The sequence below is a fragment of the Rhinatrema bivittatum genome, chromosome 6 (assembly GCF_901001135.1).
Source record: "Rhinatrema bivittatum chromosome 6, aRhiBiv1.1, whole genome shotgun sequence".
Lineage (NCBI taxonomy): Eukaryota > Metazoa > Chordata > Amphibia > Gymnophiona > Rhinatrematidae > Rhinatrema > Rhinatrema bivittatum.
Window position 1 is genome coordinate 57,507,600 of NC_042620.1, and position 21,114 is coordinate 57,528,713.

General features: G+C 43.9%; 1 long non-coding RNA gene across 1 annotated transcript; it reads right to left on the reverse strand.

The window, feature by feature from the left end:
- Nucleotides 1-1,135: 1,135 nt before the first annotated feature.
- On the reverse strand, nt 1,136-20,607 carry LOC115093328. Its single transcript, XR_003857292.1, has 3 exons — nt 20,359-20,607; nt 9,755-9,871; nt 1,136-1,412 (listed from the first exon to the last, which is right to left on the reverse strand). It is a non-coding gene; the product is annotated as an uncharacterized LOC115093328 (long non-coding RNA).
- Nucleotides 20,608-21,114: the final 507 nt, after the last annotated feature.

A 21,114-nucleotide genomic window follows, 5' to 3' on the forward strand; every position in this document is an offset into this window, starting at 1 on the left:
AGAGTTGCCCCTGTGCGGCAACTCTGGATGAGGTATGGTCAAGTCTTGACCAGTGCTGCCTCACCATGTTAGTAATTCTCTTCATTTGATTGCTGGCCCTCTTTCTCTCTTTGGGGATCACTGCTCCTGTTTCATGCTGTCTTTGGAAAGGCTATTTTTCTGCTCTGGATAGATTAATTTGTTTTACAGTTTACCTGTGAGGCCCCTTCTTGGATTAGTTATTTCTGGTTTTCAGGCAGACTTGCTTGTCTCATTTTACTTCATTATTTGAGGGAAGAAGCTTATAGCTTCTAAATCAAATAAGCAGATCTGATAAGCTGGTTTGTATGGATGTCCTGGTCAAAGTTCTTTATGTTGTTTTACTCTGCTTGGACTTACATATCAGCAACCATCTTTTAAAATCTGTGTCCCTCTGAGACCAGTATTTATAGAAGGTAAAATTAATTAAGTGAGGGAGAAAACACCCTTAATCCCCTCTATGATCTCTGTCCCATCCACAGGAATAGTCTGGCATAATAATGGAGGCTGACACATTGCATCAAATTCCAAACAAACAATTCCAAAATATCCAGTCAGTCAAAACTATGTACATGGATGAGAAAGTGCTACAGCATAATTACTGAACAAGTCAGAAAATCATGTGCTTCCATAACCATGAATATTACCACTACTGCTGATTAGACTGATCAACCTGTTATCCTTTCCACTGTATTTTCTCACTCTCAGTCTTAAGGGGTCTGAGTTGTTCAAACTTACCCATAACAAAAATCTCATCTAATGTGCACCAAATATATAATCACATTTCCCATAGCATTACTCACTCTTCCTGTGGTCTTTGACCTTTTCCTACCAACTTCCCCCTCACCATCCTTTTAGTGCAGGTTTCCCTTTACATTGTGCTTTAAGGATATTTGAGGTCATACCTTCACTTGCAATCACCCCCACTCATGGTCCTACTCTGCATCTCTCTTGGGTAGTACCTTGGAAGAAAGAAAACAAGTCTGTGGACTGTCCATTTCACCACCCTGGTAAGTTCCTCATCGAAGGAGGAAACCTCTCCTTTCTCTCTGTGCTGGTTCCCCAACCTCCATAGATCAAAGGGCACTCTTAGAAACTCACAATTTTGTGAACTCCCCCACTCCATTATGACTCCTTCTTGCTGCATGGTATTTTCCTGGGAGGGAGAAATGCCCACTACTTGCCACTCTGCAGCCACCTTCTTGCGTTTCTCCATGCTGGTCCAGACCTATGAAGGAAGCAAATTCCTCTTCATTTCTTCTTGGGCTTGGGCTTCTTCCCTTGAGGGGAAGAGCACCTGAAGGCTCCCACTCTCTTTGGAGGGTCCCTGGCCCTCCAATCCAGAGGCTGAGTATTGCAGTCTATTACATAGCTGGAGATCCCTAATCCCCACCCTATATGGGAAAGAGCAAGGAAGGAAAAGGTAAAATCCCGCCAAAAATTTCCTCTTCATTTTACCTGCTTCTTTTTCTGCAAACAATCCGAAAACCCATGCCTTTAAATAAATTTCCATACATTTTCCGATATCAGATTATTAACTGTCTTATAGTGCTCATACATCCAAAATGCTATCCAGTGGTCAACTAGTAATACTGCATGCCTAAGCATTTAACATTTCCTAACACCAGACACACTGATAAATCCCAGGTTCTTACCCACCCAGAGTCTTCTGTATACCCTGGCTCACAAAAAAGTGTGGAGATAATTGGGGTTTCCCTATATTCTTATGATGAACACAAGAATATAGAGAACATACATTGGGTAGTGACAGTAGTGCATTTTTGTACCAGCCAGAGATCTACTCAACTTCATCCCAAATGTCTTAAAAGGGCATCACTAGGATGGATTTTATTATTGCCCTTTTGTCCTTGAAATTGTGCAAGGAAAAAAAGACTATTATAAAACAGCTATATTCAAATTAATGTCCGTTCATTTCATATATTTGGAGTAAAATAAAGTTTCAGAACTGCAAACAAAATGACTGATTGAACTGATTAGCATATTCCACATTAAGATAGATTTCTGTAAACTTTGCTTCATTGTTTTGTGTGCCAGTACCCATCAAATTAAGAAGCTTTCTAATATTATGGCTAGGTAATCTTCCATGTAGAAACTTATGATCTAGATTCATCAACTTGCAAATGCAGTTCTTCGTTTGCAATTAAGCAAAGAAATTGGAGGATATAAGCCACATTTATATGTTTTTTAATGCATGTAATGCTTTCCAAATGGAGTGTGACAGACCCTGATTGTCACAGTGTTTCTTGTAGCTTTTAACCATTTCTGCTAGATATATGAAAGGTTTAGAAACATCCATGAAAAATAATTGATGAATATAAATATTTGTGACCAAAATGAAATTATTTAAATGAAAGCATAAAAGCAGTTCAACAGAGATTATATCTTTCTAAGGTTAACACATATTTAAAGATAAAGGGTCAATATTAACAGGCATTTAGATGATAACTCATGAGCTACCCTATTTTGTTTTTTTTTATATTGAGCCACTTATCCTGCAAGATGTTAGCCAGGTAAGTCATTATCCAGCTAAAATTTAGCCAGAATAAAAAAAGATGTTTTGGAGCCTTCCACAGCATGGTAAAGTTATCCAGCTACCTTGTCATACCCTAAAACATTCAGAGCTCTGCTTAATATCCATCGTTTCAGATGGGTTTATGAGTAGTGTCAGCATGGTGGCGATATGTCCAGTATATGAGAGATTGTCAGGATATATTTTGTCTGGTTTTTGATTCTGCAGTAGGTGATTAGAAAGTCTGTAATAACAATGAAGATGCAGTTACTTAGTTTTATGTATTCTTGTTATGTATGATTTGATTTTTATGTTTATTTAATTCTGTTACTTTGTTTTATGTATTTTTTTTATGCATGTTACCATTGTAAATCACTTACAGGATCATTTATCAAATTGAATTAGGGCCTTATAGGGCCCTAACACCCATGATAATGCCGTAACACATACGATAAATACCACATCGCAAACTGCGTATGTAAATTTAAAATAAGTATTTGAGTGGGAGGGGTTTGGGTGGAATAAATGGAAATGAGGGTCAGTTAACATGGTGTACAATAGATTAACGCAGAACAACACTGATTTACTAGTGTGGCAGTGCCCCCTTTTCAAGTGGTATAAAATAGTTAACTTATATGTGAGCCTCTACAGAGGTTCTCTCTCTCTCTATCTAAAGATCTTTATGGTTGGTGACATACTTGTGGTAGATTACGCATTGGGAAAATTAGCCTGATCCATGCCCCCCCCCCTTTTTTTTTTATTACAGGTGCTATTTCCACGATATTTATAGCAATTTGATAAATCTAGGTCTAGGCTGGCTGTAGTTGTTTAATTGCCTGGTGTACAAGGCTCTACATCTTAGATTTATCAAATTGCTATAAATATCATGAAAATAGTGCCCATATTTAAAAAAAGGAGGCATGGTTAGGCTAATTTTCCTTCTACTACATCACATAGGTATTTACTGCAACATACAAAACATTTATCATACCCCATGTTATTTTCACGTGAGACAGAAAGAGAGAGAGAGAGAGAAAGAAACTTTGTAGAAGCTCACATATAAGTTAACTATTTATACCACTGTAAGAGGGGGCATTATGAACTCGGGGTGAGGTTTGGGGAGCGGTGTAGGTTTTTAGGGGCAGTTTTAAATGCCCTTGGCTGGATTTTAATATCTACGTCCGATTTTATAACATGCGTTTGCAGCCACACGCATGTTATAAAATCCGGAGTCGTTGCACGCAAGGGAGTGCACACTTGTGCACCTTGCACGTGCTGACCCCTAGGGGAGCCCGAATGGCTTTCACTGTTCCCTCTGAAGCCGCTCCGAAATCAGAACGGCCTCAGAGGGAACTTTCCTTCCACCACCCCCACCTTCCCCTCCCTTCCCCTACCTAACCCGCCCCCCAGCCCTACCTAAACCCCCCCCAACATTTATTTAGCAAGTTGCGCCTGCCTCTGGGCAGGCGTAGGTTGCATGCGCTGGCCAAGTGCCAGTGCGCGATCCCTTGGCCTAGCCCCTTTTTTCAAGCCCCGGGGCATATGCACATCCTGGGGCTTGCGTGCATCACCGGGCCTATGCAAAATAGACTTGGCGCATGTAACCCCCCTGCGTGCTTAACTCTAGCTGGATTTACGCACGTAGGGCTTTTAAAATTTGCCCCTCAGTCATATAGGTTTAAATAGCAGAGTTGCCATCAGTGAAGATTTGGTGTGATAAAAGGTAAAAGAAGAGTAGATTTGTGCACTATACTCTCTACCTAGCTTGATTGCAGCTAAACAGAGAGTGCATCAAACTAGTTAGAAAGAACATTGTACAACTCTACTCTTCTTTCACCTTTCATCACTCCAAATGACAGTAAATCTTCACTGATGGAAACTGTGCTGTTTGTAACTATAGAAACATAGAAATGATGGCAGAAGAAAACCAAACAGCCCATCCAGTCTGCCCAGCAAGCTTCACATTTTGTTTTCTCATACTTATCTGTTTCTCTTGGCTCTTAGTAACCCTTTGGTTCTATTTCCCTTCCACCCCCACCATTAATGTAGAGAGCAGTGTTGGAACTGCATCTAAGTGAAATATCTAGCTTAATTAGTTAGGGGTAGTAACCACTGGAATAAGCAAGCTACACCCATGCATATTTGTTTACCCAGACTATGTAATTCAGTCCTTGTTGGTTGTTGTCTATATATAGATCCACTTTTCTTCATTCCCCCTGCCGTTGAAGCAGAGAGTTATGCTGGATATGCATTGAAAGTGAAGTAGCAGACTTTCTCCCCTGCCATTGAAGTAGAGAGCTATGCTGGATATGCATGAAATATCGGACTTTCTCCCCTGCCGTTGAAGTAGAGAGCTATGCTGGATATGCATGAAATATCGGACTTTCTCCCCTGCCATTGAAGCAGAGAGCTATGCTGGATATGCATGAAATATCGGACTTTCTCCCCTGCCATTGAAGCAGAGAGCTATGCTGGATATGCATGAAATATCGGACTTTCTCCCCTGCCATTGAAGCAGAGAGCTATGCTGGATATGCATGAAATATCGGTCTTTCTCCCCTGCCATTGAAGCAGAGAGCTATGCTGGATATGTGTGAAGTATCAGTCTTTCTACCCCATGTATATAAAACCACTCTCCCAAACCTTCCCCACCCCCCCAAATCTCACCCCACATTCATAATGCCTCCTTTTACAGTGGTATAAAAAGTTAGCTTAAATGTGAGGCTCCACAGAGGTGCTCTCTCTCTCTCTCTTTCACAGGCCTGTGTGCTAAAAACTGTTTTGGCCGGAAATGCACATCTAAAGCAGGCATAATGCACCGAAAAAAGGTGTAGTTATTTCCTGCGTTACTCTATCACACAACGTAAGAAATCCTTACAGAAGTGGGCCTTATCTACAGCAGGCCCCCCTCAATGGAATGCGCTCCCCCCGGACCTCCGTCAAGAACCCTGTCCATTGGCATTAAAAAAAACCTCAAAACTTGGCTCTTCAGCCAAGCTTTTCCTGAAACATAATAACTCTCTTGGGCTTTAGCAACTGGACTGTCTATTATCCATTGTCCATTATCCCTTCACAGTTCGCATCTTTTATTTACCCTTTCTGACAAGTTTCCCCTTCCCTCGAGTTATATTCAGTTTTCCAGGCTCTGGTCCTCCTAAGTTGGTATCCACACACTTGTTATGATAAGCATTATATTAGGCGTTGTCAAAAGTTTACTAATGTAAGCCATCTCTCGACTCGTTTCTAAGGTTGCACCTTTTGATTACCTTCCCAAATGTATTTTCCCATTGCTCCTTTGATTACTTTTCCCAAAGTTATTTTACCCATTCCCGTAGCTTAATGAATGTAACTACTAATCTATTTTATTTTACCTGCGCTTTTACAATTATATTTACTCTTCTGTAATCTTTTAGAAGGTCTCAGGGACCGATTCATCATACGGATTATAGCGTTTGAGTTCCTTTCCCTGTTACTCGTATTCATGTTCTACGTATTGCCATCGTGTGAAGTTGCAGTTTCATTGTAAACCGGCCTGATTTGTATGTCATGCAGGAACGCCGGTATATAAAAGTTAAAAACAAATAAATAAATAAATGTTAACTGAAACTCATTTCCATTTACTCCTCCCACTCAAATACGAATTTTAAATTTGCATATGCATTTGGCGATGCAGTATTTCTCGTGTGCTTTACGGCTTTATCACGGGAGTTAGGGCCCTACCACATGCGTGAAGGCCCTAACACAATTTGATAAATGACCCTGTAAGTTAGCCTGATGAATTTAGGCCTGCCTCAGAGAAATCCTATGGTTATGTGACATTGGGTTTGGCGGTTCTGAGGGAGGGTTACAAGGAGGGTCCAGACTTTGTTTTAAAAAAATTGGGAAAGGAGGGAAAGCCAGCCACAAGGCTCTAGCTACTTCTGCTTTTTTGATTTGGTGGAATTTTGGGGGAAGGAAAAATTTGGGTGCTAGATTTGCACTTATCTTTTACTGTTTAGGGGTGAGGGGGCTCTACCATCAGGCATGAAGGCCCCAGTTTTTTTTTTCATCTCCATTATGCTGCAACTTTATTGGATATCTTTTTAATAACAGTGGATGGATAACTTTATAACATACCTGGTTATATTCAGATTAGTCAGCTAAGTTTTAAAGTTATCCAACTACATGTAGCTGGATAATGTTAGGAGAGTATAGGCAGTGGGAAGTTCACTGTTCTGAAAATCTGGGACAAGTTATCTGGCTTTAACTTTGACTGTTCACTGGCTTACTGAATGTTGGCCTCAAAGTTTTCAGCAGCATTGACATATGTCTGACTGGACTTTGCCTGATGATGACCTCGGTAGCGCTCTTAAACATTTGCTAATATTATAAAGGAATCTATACCCAACAAGTTCAAGTGTACTAACATGGTTCTTATTATTCATTTTTTTTACTAACCAAACTGTTAATAGTGCCTCAGGATCTCTACTTTTAGTCATTGTGTTTTCCAGTCTAAACGTTATGCACTGGTATATGAAGGGAAGCAAGGTCATCAGCATACTTCTGTTTTTGTGTTTTAAATTAAAAAATAAATATGACTTGTTTTCTTTTATTCTGCATTTATTTTGAGAGAGTGAGGGTACATAGGACTGCCTCATTCATTCACTCCTGCATCTGATACCATCACTGTTTTTTTTTATATAGTGAAACAATACACATTTTTTAAAGACCACTCATTGGGCATGTAAGAACACTTACTTGCCTTTTTGTTATCAGAATCCATGTCAACAAACTAATTTACCCCCTGCAAACTGCAAGTAAAAGAACATGACTGGGAGAAAAATTGATGATATGGAACTTTCCTTGAATGGCACAATAATCAGTCAGTCTTAGCAAAAGAAATCAGTGAGAGAAGAACTGCTGCAGGGAAATCACCTCAGACATTGCAGACATTAAAAATAATTTAAATACAGTACAGTCCTCATTTACTTTCCCGCAAATGAGTTTGAAATGCATTCCATTTGACCTTTGAACACATTTGATTAAATGCAGTTGAATCTTAAATGTAATAATTTCAAACTCATTTGAGGGAACGTTAAATGAGGACTGTACTGTAATCTCAAATTGGACAATAAAAATTCTGCAAGAGAATGTCAGAGGCTGAGCACTATATCTCTTCAATGGTGAACACTTAGGTATCAAAAAGGCCACCTTCAGATACCTTGCAAGGATTTAACGGACCATCTTTAAAACACTATGAGACCAATATTTAGCGCTACTTACCCAGATAAGTAGCAACTTATCTGGCTAAGTGAAGGCTGCTGCATATCTAACTGTGATCAGCAGTCACCATTTAGCCCGATAAGTACTTATCCGGCTAAGCAGATAGCTGGACATCTTATGGGCAGGATATGGGCAGATCAGGGAGGAGCTTCTTATCAGGTTAAAATAGCCAGATAAGTAGCAATATTCAAACTTATCCAGTTAAGTTAACTGGATAAGTTAGAGGTACTCTATATCCAACCTAGTGGTGCTTTCTATGGAAATATTCAGCAGCCTCTGTAAGTGGAATAATGTAAACCTACCATAATAGCAGGACAAAAAAATGGACACATTGGGAGCAAAATTGGAATGAACTGAAAACCTTTACTGTTCATCCTATGTTCCAAATGTAATCCAAATTAGATCTTTCATGGTCTAGTTGTGAGATGCTTATGGATGGATGGGGAATCAGACAGACAGACAGACTGAGAATTGACAATAGGCACTTCCATAGTGGTACAGGGTAAAGTGTCTACAAATTTAGGAATATGAGAATAATTGAAATACAACTGCATACCAGGGCTCCTGAAGAAGAAAATGTCAAAATGTTTCTACTGAAAAATTCATGTGCCTCTTCAGGTTGGGAGAAGATGATTTCATTAAAGCAGAAAGACTTTCTAAACTCAGGACTTAACCCTTAGAGTAACCAGCAAACATGTCATATTACTGTGTGTCTGCTTCCTAAGCTTCAACATGTAGGACAAGATCTTTGAGATAGCCCAAACAAAAAATCAATTGGTATGAAAAAGGAATCATAATTTTACACTGTTTGTACAGTAGGAGTGATATAACAGTATAAAGAAATAAATTCAGCCTGCGTGTGAGGGGCATCAACTTAGTCTGACACTTTTTCCCAATAGTCATTACATTTGAAAGGCTGGGCAAATGTTAAATCTACTATTATTTCAAACTGAGTGTCATCAATAATACAATTATACTACTTTGCTTCCTATCTTCTTGAAATGGTCTGTTGAGTAATTTTCCAGTTTTGCTCCCTTTTATTGACAGTATGGGGACATAAAAGGTATTGAAGAAAATGTTATGTCTCATTTGTTAGCCACATTAATGGACTTGATTTTGTTAGAATATGACAATGTCTGAAGTTTCATTTTATTACTTGGTTTCCATGTTTCTAAACAATCATTTCATATTACATGCCAATAAAACCATAACAAATTATTTGGTAAATGTAGAATACATGATGTTGCACAAAATACAAGCAATATAGGGGTAATTTTTAATCCCCACAAGGAACTTGCAGACCCATGTGTACTTCATACCCTTGGGCCTACAAGTGTATTTTCAAAGGGAAAATACCTGTGGGCTTTGTATCATGCTTTATAGCTAGTGAAAAATTCCCATGTAAATCATACATGTGGATTTCAAAATGATATCTTCATGTGTTGTTTGCTGGATCTGTCCTCCATCCTCTATCCTCCATCCTGCACTCTTCCCTGTCCTAGACTTACCATTCTTCTGTGATGCTGATAAAACTACCCAAACCTTTAGAGTAGGTACTTTAACTCACAGAGCGAGATGGAAGTTTTCAGCTCCTTATTTTACCCAGGTAAATGTTTAGAAGATAAGTTTCAAATAACTCCATACAGCCACATATACTGTACATGCATATATATGGGTGCATGGAAATCTATGATAGTACTTTATATCACAGGCGAATCAGAAACATGTGTATTATAAATATTGATATGTATGCTTAATTGTAAATACATGGAAAGCATCGAAAATGAGTATTTCAATGTACTGAATGCACATGCTTTTCCTTTCAATTTTAGAAATATATGCGTGAATATTTTATACGTAAAAAAAGGTAGGCCTTGCTCACATAAAACCCGATTCACAAGCAGAAGTCAGTATCTTTAAAACAGCACATGTAATTGAAATTACCAAATTTTTTTGATTCCTCCACCAGTTCAATGAGTCCTTTCCCAGGTCATCGAGAATCTCCTGTTTCTTCAACCTGAATTCTTCCCAGTTTACCCAGACCTTCCACTATAAACAACTCTGGTATCAAATATACAAAATAATTAGCAGGTATAAAATAATGCAAGTAAGTTGTCAAATGTACGTGCATAAGAATCTTATAAATAACAACAAATATGCTTGTAACTATTGGCCCTGCCCTAGAATGCCCCTAGATGGCCCATTTTTTTGCTCGTATATATGCGCATGAAATGTAAAGTACACTCAAATTTTGAAATTTATAAAATAGCAATTACATGAGTACAAGCCACTTTCATGCATATGAAGTTTGCTCATTTTTACATGCATAACTGTTTGAACATTCACCCCTTAGTTACCTATGTAAAATCTTTTTTAAAATCCTTTCCATGTGGTTAGAAGGAATAAATGAGTCAATTAAGTATTTTCAAATCTTGTATTACCAGGAACAGTTGTTATGGTCTAGATCAAGGATCCCAAATTCTGGTCCTAAAATGCATCAAACCAGTCTAGAATGCAGGATATCTATAATGAATATACATGAGATATATTTCCATGCATTACCTTCATTTTAACCTAGTGAAATAGGGGGATTAGCAATAGGGGGATTAGCGCCTATTTAACGCACATCTGTCGCGGAGTGAATGCAATAGCGATCATCACATGCAAATGTATGTGAATGAGGCTATTTCTCATTCACTCCGCATTAAAAATAGTGTGCATCTCAGATGCACATTTTACTCTCAGATATTAATGCCTGCCTGGAGCAGGCATTAATATCTGAGATGCTGGATCCATCCTGCGCAGTCACGGCCTGGAGCGCAGTGCTGCCTACCACCCAAATGGCTAGGAGGTCGCCGCTGCTGCCGCACTCGTGGCCTGGACTGTCATGCCTTCGCGGCAGGCCGACCCTGCCCGATGTCCTCCATCTTTGTGGCTGAAGCTGCCGCTGCTGATGCCGCCCCTGCAGCGGGGAAGCCCCGCCGGGATTTCCTTCTGCTTGGCCTAGTGCTGCTGCTGCCAATGCCCATGCCGGGAACCTCCGTGGTGGGCCCCCCGCCGATTGCCATCTTCATGTGGCTTTCAGGCCGCACCAATCAGCTCCTCTTGCGGTGAGGAGCCACTGCCGAAGTTTCCTCTGAGCGGCAATGGGAGGCCGCTACCGCTCTGATGTGATCATGTGGCCTGGAGCCCGCCCCCAAAGTCTACCTGCTCCATCTGCTCCTTCTTGCGGTTGGGTACCGCTGTCCAGGGTCCTGTCTCCTCTTCCGGCCTTCCTTTAGGTGCTGGCATGCGCCTCTTCTCTATCTTTAAGGGCAGGTGACAGGAAGTCCTTGCGGCCCCACCAGAAGGCCAGCTCCACACAGTTTCCTGCTTCAGCCCTATAAAAGGGCCCTGCCTGCCTTCATTCAGGGCCTTCGGATCGAGTATCACAGTTGTCTATGTCCTCATCTTCAGTCCAGGTCCTCCGTGGTCTTCTCCAGCTTTGACGGCTCCATCTTCATGTTCCTGATGTCCTGCTCCTCTGTCGTCTAGATGTTCCCAGTGTCCTGAAGCTCCTCTGTCTTGATGTTCCTGATGTCCTGGTCTCATCCCTTGTCATAGCTCCTTCGTCCGTACCTCCAGATGTCTCCATGTTCCTGATGTCCAATGTTCCTTCCTGACAACTTAGTCTTCACCTATGCCTCCAGTCCTTGGTTCCTTGATGTCCACTTTCCCGGCATGCCATTGTCGTGTTCCATGACCAGCCCATGGGCGGGCTGTGTGTAGGGTGCCTCATGGTACAAGGCCATCTGTCTCTCTCCGCAGTGCTGTGCGCATGTTATAAAATCCAGGGTCAGCGCGCGCAAGGGGGTGCACGTGCGCGCCGAGCCCTAGGGGAGGCCCAATGGCTTCCCCATGCTCTCCAAGGCCACTTTAAAATTGGAGCGGCCTTGGAGGGAACTTTTTTATTGGTCCCCCCACCCTTTCCCTCCCTTCCCCTATCTAACCCACTCACCAGCCCTATCTAAATCCCCCCCTACCTTGTTTCGTAGAGTTATGCCTGCCTCTGGCAGGTGTAACTTGCATGCGCTGGCTCACTGCCAGCACGCCAGGCCCCCAGACCCACCGCCCTACCCGGACACACCCCCAGAATGTGGCCCCGCCCATGGCCCCACCCACGGACCTCCCATTTTTCGAAGCCCCATGACATACACGCATCCCGGGGCTTGCGTGCGCCGCCGAGCCTATGAAAATAAGCTCGGCGTGCATAGGCTTGGCGTGCACAGGGGTAGGTTTTCGGGGGTTACGCGTGTATCTTACTTGCGTAACCCCTTGAAAATCTACCCCACTTTGTTTTAAAATTTGAAACAGATCTGTTTTTGGTAAATAAAAAGAATTTCATTTGGTAAGAATAAATGCATTTCCTAACTAAAAGTTCCACACTGAACTAATGCAGCCTATTTTCCATGTGCACACTAAATGAATGTGAAAAAAAAATACACTTGTCTGACCCCAATTGGTTTCCCTGCCATCTCCTTAAAATTTTGATGTGGTTCGGATAGAAAACCAAAATGTTAATAGGAGGCATAACTGTGTGTGCATATTCATGGAAGGCATTGTTTCCCCCCCCCCCCCCCCGAAAAAAAAAAATATATATATATATATACACCTTCCTTTACTCTCGTAGATCCCCTGATATGTCATGAAAATTTGGTTTGGATCACATGGAAAAAAATGTTTAATAGGTGACGTAACCAAAACTAATTAGATAGCTCAATTGTGCACATGTATTCTAGGGATGTGAATCGTTTTTTGACGATTTAAAAAAATTGTCAGATATTTTTTAAATCTTCAAAAATCGTTAGAGTCGCGATACAATAGAAATTCCCCCGATTTATCATGAAAAATCATAAATCGGGGGAGGGGGGAGGGCGGGAAAACCGGCACACCAAAACAACCACTAAACACACCCCAACCCTTTAAAACAAATCCCCCACCCTCCCGAACCCCCCCCCCCCAAAATGTTTTAAATTACCTGGTGGTCCAGTGGGGGGGTCCTGGCGCAATCTCCCGCTCTCAGGCCATCGGCGCCATTTTGGCTGCCACTAATATAAGTGGCGCCGATGGCCCGATAAATTAAAAACTCACCCGACCCTTTAAAATGACTCCTTAGCCTCCCCCACCCTCCTGACCCCCCCCCCCAAAACCTTTTAAAATTACCTGGTGGTCCAGCGGGGGCGCGGGGAGCGATCTCCTGTTCTCGGGCCGTTGGCTGCCACTAATCAAAATGGCGCCGATGGCCCTTTGCCCTTACCATGTGACAGGGTATCCGTGCCATTGGCCGGCCCCTGTCACATGGTAGGAGCACTGGATGGCCGGCGCTGGACCCCCAGGGACTTTTGGCCAGCTTGGGGGGGCCTCCTGACCCCCACAAGACTTGCCAAAAGTCCAGCGGGAGTCCGGGAGCGACCTCCTGCACTCGGGCCGTATTGCCAGTATTCAAAATGGCGCCCACGCTACCTTTGCCCTCACTATGTCACAGGGGCCGACGGCCAGCCCCTGCGACATAGTGAAGGCAAAGGCTAGCGGCTGCCAGTACTGAAAATGAAAATGAAAATGAAAAATTTCCATCTTTTTGCTTATTGTGAAGCTGAAGTAAATCTGCTAATGTTATTTCTTTTACTTTTGTTTTAAGTTCATTGAAAAACAGCTAGATAAATATTAATACTTGCCTTCATTTTAAAACATACCTGATAGTTAACATACTTTTAGTAGCAAACAGAAAACTCTAAGAAATAACTAATCTATTACTTCTAGGCCTGAAGATGAATAAAGAAAAACAATGACATTTTGAAAATATTGGTTAACTTGAATTTTAGTTCCAGTCAGACCTCAGGTGTGAAGCTAAGTGCAGAATATCTAGGGATGTGAATCGTGTCCTCGATCGTCTTAACGATCGATTTCGGCTGGGAGGGGGAGGGAATCGTATTGTTGCCGTTTGGGGGGGTAAAATATCGTGAAAAATCGTTAATTTTAAAATCGAAAAATCGAAAAAACCGGCACATTAAAACCCCCTAAAACCCACCCCCGACCCTTTAAATTAAATCCCCCACCCTCCCGAACCCCCCCCCAAATAACTTAAATAACCTGCGGGTCCAGCGGCGGTCCGGAACGGCAGCGGTCCGGAACGGGCTCCTGCTCTGAATCTTGTCGTCTTCAGCCGGCGCCATTTTCCAAAATGGCGCCGAAAAATGCGGCGGCCATAGACGAAAAAGATTGGACGGCAGGAGGTCCTTCCGGACCCCCGCTGGACTTTTGGCAAGTCTCGTGGGGGTCAGGAGGCCCCCCACAAGCTGGCCAAAAGTTCCTGGAGGTCCAGCGGGGGTCAGGGAGCGATTTCCCGCCGCGAATCGTTTTCGTACGGAAAATGGCACCGGCAGGAGATCGACTGCAGGAGGTCGTTCAGCGAGGCGCCGGAACCCTCGCTGAACGACCTCCTGCAGTCGATCTCCTGCCGGCGCCATTTTCCGTACGAAAACGATTCGCGGCGGGAAATCGCTCCCTGACCCCCGCTGGACCTCCAGGAACTTTTGGCCAGCTTGTGGGGGGCCTCCTGACCCCCACGAGACTTGCCAAAAGTCCAGCGGGGGTCCGGAAGGACCTCCTGCCGTCCAATCTTTTTCGTCTATGGCCGCCGCCATTTTTCGGCGCCATTTTGGAAAATGGCGCGGGCTGAAGACGACAAGATTCAGAGCAGGAGCCCGTTCCGGACCGCTGCCGTTCCGGACCGCCGCTGGACCCGCAGGTTATTTAAGTTATTTGGGGGGGGTTCGGGAGGGTGGGGGATTTAATTTAAAGGGTCGGGGGTGGGTTTTAGGGGTTTTAGTGTGCCGGCTCACGATTCTAACGATTTATAACGATAAATCGTTAGAATCTGTTTTGTATTGTGTTCCATAACGGTTTAAGACGATATTAAAATTATCGGACGATAATTTTAATCGTCCTAAAACGATTCACATCCCTAAGAATATCTGCCATGCATAAAACACTGAGAAAAATAAGAAGTATGCTTCTTGCACTTACAGCTAAACCGTTCTTTATACTGTACTATTTACTTGGGGGTCCATCTTCTTATTCTTCCTGTTCATATTTATGTATATTTGTTTGTTGTTTTACTTATTTATTTATTTGGATTATTTATGTTTTGCCTATATCTACATGTGCTAGGCAAATTACAATATATTAATATTAAATACAATATAAATCCATCAAACATGCTGCCTCTCTTGCTGCCTCTCTTGCCTATCCTGCTAACAGCTTCCTAACCATGAAGAAATTAAATGGATCCCCTAGCCCTTGTGCTTCTGTAAAGAAGGCAAAACCAGCTAACTGGTTTACTGTGGCTCCTCGAGACATGCCTGACTCCTGTGCCCCTGTCACTCCTCCTTGCCCCTGGAGGAATTCCTGCACCCTTGTGTAACCCCTAAAGTAGGCTTTTCATGTCGCAGGGGAAACGGATGCCCTCAGCAATCCCCGTTCAGTCTCATTCCAATCCGCCATAAATGGTCCGGTATTGGGACTCTTTCCTGTTCCGCCTCTGGCACCTGTTGGCGAAAAAGATCCCATTTAGCCCTAGAAAGTGAATCTGCCACCTTATTATGGATACTGGGTATGTGCTTAGCCCTTAAGGTCATGTTCAAATGCAGGCTTTGTATCACCACTTCCCTCAACAATTCCGCCACCTGCGAGCACCGGACAGCCTGTTTGTTTAACACCGTCACTACCGCCAGGTTGTTGCACCAAAACACTATCCGCTTGTTGTGCAACTTGTGGGCCCACACTGTGATCGCTACTAGTATAGGGAATAGTTCAAAGAACATGATATTCTTTACTAATCCCCTTTCCCTCCATTCCTTCGACCATGGGGCTGCGCACCAGGTGCCCTGAGAATACGCCCCAAACCCCCATCCTCCCGATGTGTCCGTGTATATGGCCAAGTCCCGATTTGAAACAGTTTCTTCCTGCCACATTGATATGCCATTAAAGCTGTCCAAAAACTCCAACCACATTAATATCTCTGCCCTTATGGGTCGAGATATTCTAATATGGTGGTGAGGGTGTCTCACTCCCCTTGTCACGTCCGCTAACCACCTCAGATAGGCCCACCCCATGGGGATTACCCAGCATGCAAAATTTAAGCTTTCTATTGCTGATTATATATTAGCTAAAGTGACCTTTTTTTGACGCTAACGTCTGCCTGAACATGTTCCGGCAATCTCAATGTCATGGCCTGTGTATCTATCGCTATTCCCAAAAAGGACAAAATGGTCGCAGGGCCCTCTGTCTTCTCCTGTGCTAAAGAAACCCTAAACTCATCTGCCATCTCTTGAAATGTTAATAGTGTTCGCGCACAAGTGTTCTTGTTGGCCAGTCCCATGAACAAAAAATCATCTAAGTAATGGACCACATTGCCATTCCCCACCCTTTTTTGGAGTGCCCAATGTAGGAATGTGCTAAACATCTCAAAATATGCACAGGATATGGAACATCCCATTGGCATACAATTGTCAAAGTATTATTGACCGTCAAATTGGAAACCCAGTAGTGGGAAACTGTCAGGATGCACTGGTAGCAATCTAAAAGCGGACTTTATGTCGGCCTTCACCATTAATGCTCCTTTCCCACATTGCCGTACCAGAGCAATTGCCATGTCGAAGGACGCGTATTGCACTGTACATGCCTCTTCCGGCAAATGATCATTCACAGACTCGCCTGTTCTTTCTTTGGCACTACCGCCAATGGTGACAACATCATATCCCGGAACGGCGGGTCCGCAAATGGACCTGCCATTCTACCCATTTCAATTTCTTTATTGACCTTCTGTCGCACTATGTCCGTGTGCCTAACTGCGGAAAGGGAATTTCCTAAGCTTGCGCTCTTAATTTTCCATGAAAGGGGATGCTGAAACCATATTGAAAACCCTCCCTAAGCCTGGCAGCGTCTGCACGTCTAGGGTATTCTGCCAGCCATTTGGTGATAGTTGCCAATTGCACTGGTGAAGGTGCCTTGCCAAAAGCGTTATTGCTTTCCTCTTCCGCTGAAACTCCCAGCGGGCCCCGGGCCTTTCTTTGTACACTTTACTTGCCGGGTGTGCTGCAGCGCACACGGAACAGATATGTTTAAATTTACATTCTTGAAAGGTGCATCCTGCCTTGTTATATCTCCAGCACTACTTTATTGTTACCACTTTCCCTCCATTGACTACTCCCCAATGCTGACTGCCCGTTGCCTGCCTTCCCTATTCTGTGTGTCACGCCTATTTCCATGGCCTTACTGGTCATCTGCCGCAACCATAAACCCACATCCTGAGTCCCCCATGACATGTTTCTATTTTCTTCCATCTTATCTCTAAACTTTTTATCATAGTTTAGCCAACACCAGCCTTGATATTCTTTATATGCCTCCAATATCGTGTCTGCATAGCTAAGCATGGGTGCGTACTGGGATGGGTCCCTCCTTTCCTATGACACTAATCATTCTTAAATACGCTCTGGTCCAATTAATGATATTTTTGACACCTTTACTTCCCCCCCCTTTTGCTCTTCCTATTTTCCCCTTTTTCTTTTTCTCTGTTGCACCTTTCCTGCCTTCCAAGACTGAGACTATATCTATATACTCTCCCCTCTTTATTTTGCTTTGCAATGCCCTCGGGACACTCTCCCATAAATCAGCTAAAGTAGGCAGCGCTGTTGCTGCTGTCATGCTCCCTGCTACTCACTCGGGCAGCACCGAGCTACCCCTGGATGCCTCGCTCCCGTCAGAGTCGTCCTCTGACGAGCCAGTGGTGGATTCGCTTGCTTCCTTTTCCTTTTAGTAACCTTGCCTTTTGTTTCTCTGTCTGTTCTTCGCTAACCTCCACTCGTTCCATCTGCTGCCGCTGGCCCGGCAGCTATTCCCGCTGAGCCTCTGGGTGTTCCCATGCTGCTGACCTCCTCGGCGCTGGCTTCCTCTTCGCTGGATTCCATCTCCTGTGCCGTTTTGTCGCTGTCGCTATCCTTCACAGCGACCCGCCTTCTGGGTTGCCGGCCCTTACTGGTTTGCCTCTCCTCACTCTACACTGACTGGTTCAGTCTCTCCATGCCAGTGTCTATAAGGGATGTGCAGAGCAAAAGTTTATGTTCATAAGTCCATAAGTCAAAAGGGGGTCCCATTTGCGGTCAATATGGACATATGGAGAATTCCATAAGTTGAGTCTATGTCCATATGTGCAAATAAAAATTTAAACCCCTCACCCTCCTTAATCCCCCCCCCCAAGACTTACCAAAACTCCCTGGTGGTCCAGCGGGGTCAGGACACCATTTCTGACCTCCTTTGCAAGGAGCACGTGACGTCGGCGTCACGTCGGAGTGACGCGGTGTCACGTGATTCCCCACGGGTTCGTTCCGGGACCCTCGTTCGACCCAAAAGGAACTTTTGGCCAGCTTGGGGGGGGCCTCCTGACACCCCCAAGCTGGCCAAAAGTTCCTTTTGGGTCGAACGAGGGTCCCCGGAGCGAACACGCGGGGAATCACGTGACGCCGCGTCACTCCGACGTGGCGCCGACGTCACGTGCTCCTCGCAAAGGAGTTCAGAAATGGCAGAAATGGCGTCCTGACTCCTCGCTGGACCACCAGGGAGTTGTGGTAAGTCTTTGGGGGGGGATTAAGGAAGGTGAGGGGGTTTAAATTTTTATTTTGGATCAACAATCGCGATTTCCAACTTATTCAACATAGCTATGTTGAATAAGTTGGAAATCCGATCGTTTTCGCCTCATCACTTTTTTAAGTTAAAAAAAAAAGAGTAGCGTTTTACATTTAAGTTCAAAACAAATGCACACCCCTAGTGTCTATGTCACTCGGTGTAGCCATTTGTCCAGGCGCTGCGGTATACCATGGCAGAGGTACCTGCCACCATGGAGGGTACATATGTTGCTGGTAAGGCTGTGACCTTGTGGCTTGCCATGGCGGGGCACTGTACTGGCTTCCTTCCTGTCCACCTTGCACAGACGAATCCGCATATGAGCCTGGTGCTCCTGGCATGGCCCCTGGACCCATCATGGGCCAACCCCACTGCGGTGGGCCGCCTCGTTCCGCCTCAAACCTGCTGTCCCTTGATCGCCGCCTTGCTCCTTTGTGGTTGACATCGGTTGCTGCCTGCTCCTGTTCCTTCCTTTTTTGCACCTTCGGCGCCCTCACAGCCTTCACAGCTGATCCTGCTCCTTTCTGGCTCCTGACCTGTGGCCTTTGTCTCCCTCTGACTCTTCCTCTTCCCTCCCCCGTGCTTGAGGATGGTTCCTTCTGCATTTCCCGTGCTTCTGGGGTCCTCTGCTGCCTTGCTCTCCCCCGTGCTCTTACTGCTCCTCCCCCTGCTACCACTGCACGATGGACTTCTTTTTTTTTACTCACAGTTTGTAAATATCGTTTGTAACTGCGGGGAAAGAGTGCTGGGGAGGTCCTTGTGCCCCTCTCAGGCCCTTGCTGGTCCCAGATCAGGTCTCAGGCTCTGCATGTGGCACCAAGCTGCCACGCCTCTCGGCACAGAAAGTGACTCAAAAAGGCTGCCTGTGCCTTTAAATTCCTGGTACAGGTCTCCGGGTCCTCTTATTAGGCTTCCGAGGTGCCTGCCTGATTTTTGGTGCCTTCTCCCGGCTCCGGATCATCCCTGGGTGCCTCTGATCACGTTTCGGGCCTCCACCGTGATCCCCCTTGTGAGCCCCTTGCTCCTCAAAATGCGAGTGCTGGCTGCAAAAAGAGGCTGGGCCCAGCGCTCGCTGCTGCTTTTCTTGGTGACCTCAGCCTCGCGATACCTGCGAGGCTGATGTCACCACATGATGATGCGCTGTGCACGTCATTGCCTCCCCTCCCCCTACCAGGGGAGGGTTCCAGGAATGCCGCCGCAGTGATATGGTAGGTCAGGGGGGGAAGGGGGGCCTCCCTCACCGGCAAGCGCCAGGTTAAGGGGGGCCCTCCCTGCATTCCGTGGGTCGACCATTTTATATTTACATGTGCTAGGCAAATTACAATATATTAATATTAAATACAATATAAATCCATCAAACAAAGCAAACACAAAAGAACACACAATTAAAATCATAAAAATATAAATGGCATGTCCATAATTTGCATTCTATTATTTATTTTGATCTTTTTTTTTGTTTCAGAAACTTGTTCTCTTTGGTTGGACACCAAAATGCTATGCAAGCTATTTCAGCTGAATATACTGCATTCATATATTGAACATTAATATAAGAATGTCTTACAATTAGAGGAATAATTTTTAAAATGCTGTTTTTTATTTATGGGTTATGGAAAATCAAAATGAAAAAATGACCAGAATGAGGTAGATTAATTGAAATTATGTCCACAAATCACAAGTAGAGACCATATCATTTCTAGATTTGGACTGCATTAAAATACTATAATAAACACTGTTTTGGCTTTACCCACAGAGAGAGGGGCGAAGGCTAGGGAAGTAACTCCTGGATATCAGCCTGACACATAGTTAAATGGGAGGGGGTCTTCTCTCACCATGCAGTGCTCTTCCGTACAGGACAGCAAGTGCTGCCTTTGCTGCTGCTGTTGTTGTAGCTGTTTGTGATGATGAGGATATTGGTGGCAAAGAGTTTCCAACTGACAAGCCTGGCAGGAGAAAGAAAAGAAAGGAGGAAGAAAGCAAAGAGAGAGGTGGAAGAAAGAAAAGAAGTTCTCTCAGTCTTGCCAGAAGAAGAAATAAAGGAAACAAGAAAGCCTTCCTGTGATTGCTAGTGATGCTCCTGATTGTTAGGTAGTTTGCTGCTTTACAGACCTAGCATTGATTAGCCATGTGAGGAACAGCACACTTCTGAAATCTGTTAACTGCTAATTAAAATGAACTCTTACAATGGGTAAGGTCACTCTTTGAAATAGTGTACAGTACAAGAATACATGATTTATACAACAGGCAGCATGATTATTATTATGGCATGTACCCATAATAAAGGGAACAGACTAAATATCTCAGATGATCGCATGCCACTGTGGAATTCCAAGCATGTTACAGCTATTTAATCTGGCTTTCCCTATCAGTGTGTTAAAAAGACAAAGAATTCAGTTTCAGAAATTGTATCAAGGTCCTTCCCCATAGACCCAAAACGGGAGAAAAGTCCTAGTGAATCAGGCCCTAAATGTAAATCAGTCATAGTTTCTATACTTTCAAAGGCAATGAGTCTCATTTGGGGCATAGGCTTAAATTCAAATGCAAATAGATGATTATATGGTTTATCAGCTGGGTGCATGACTTTGTTG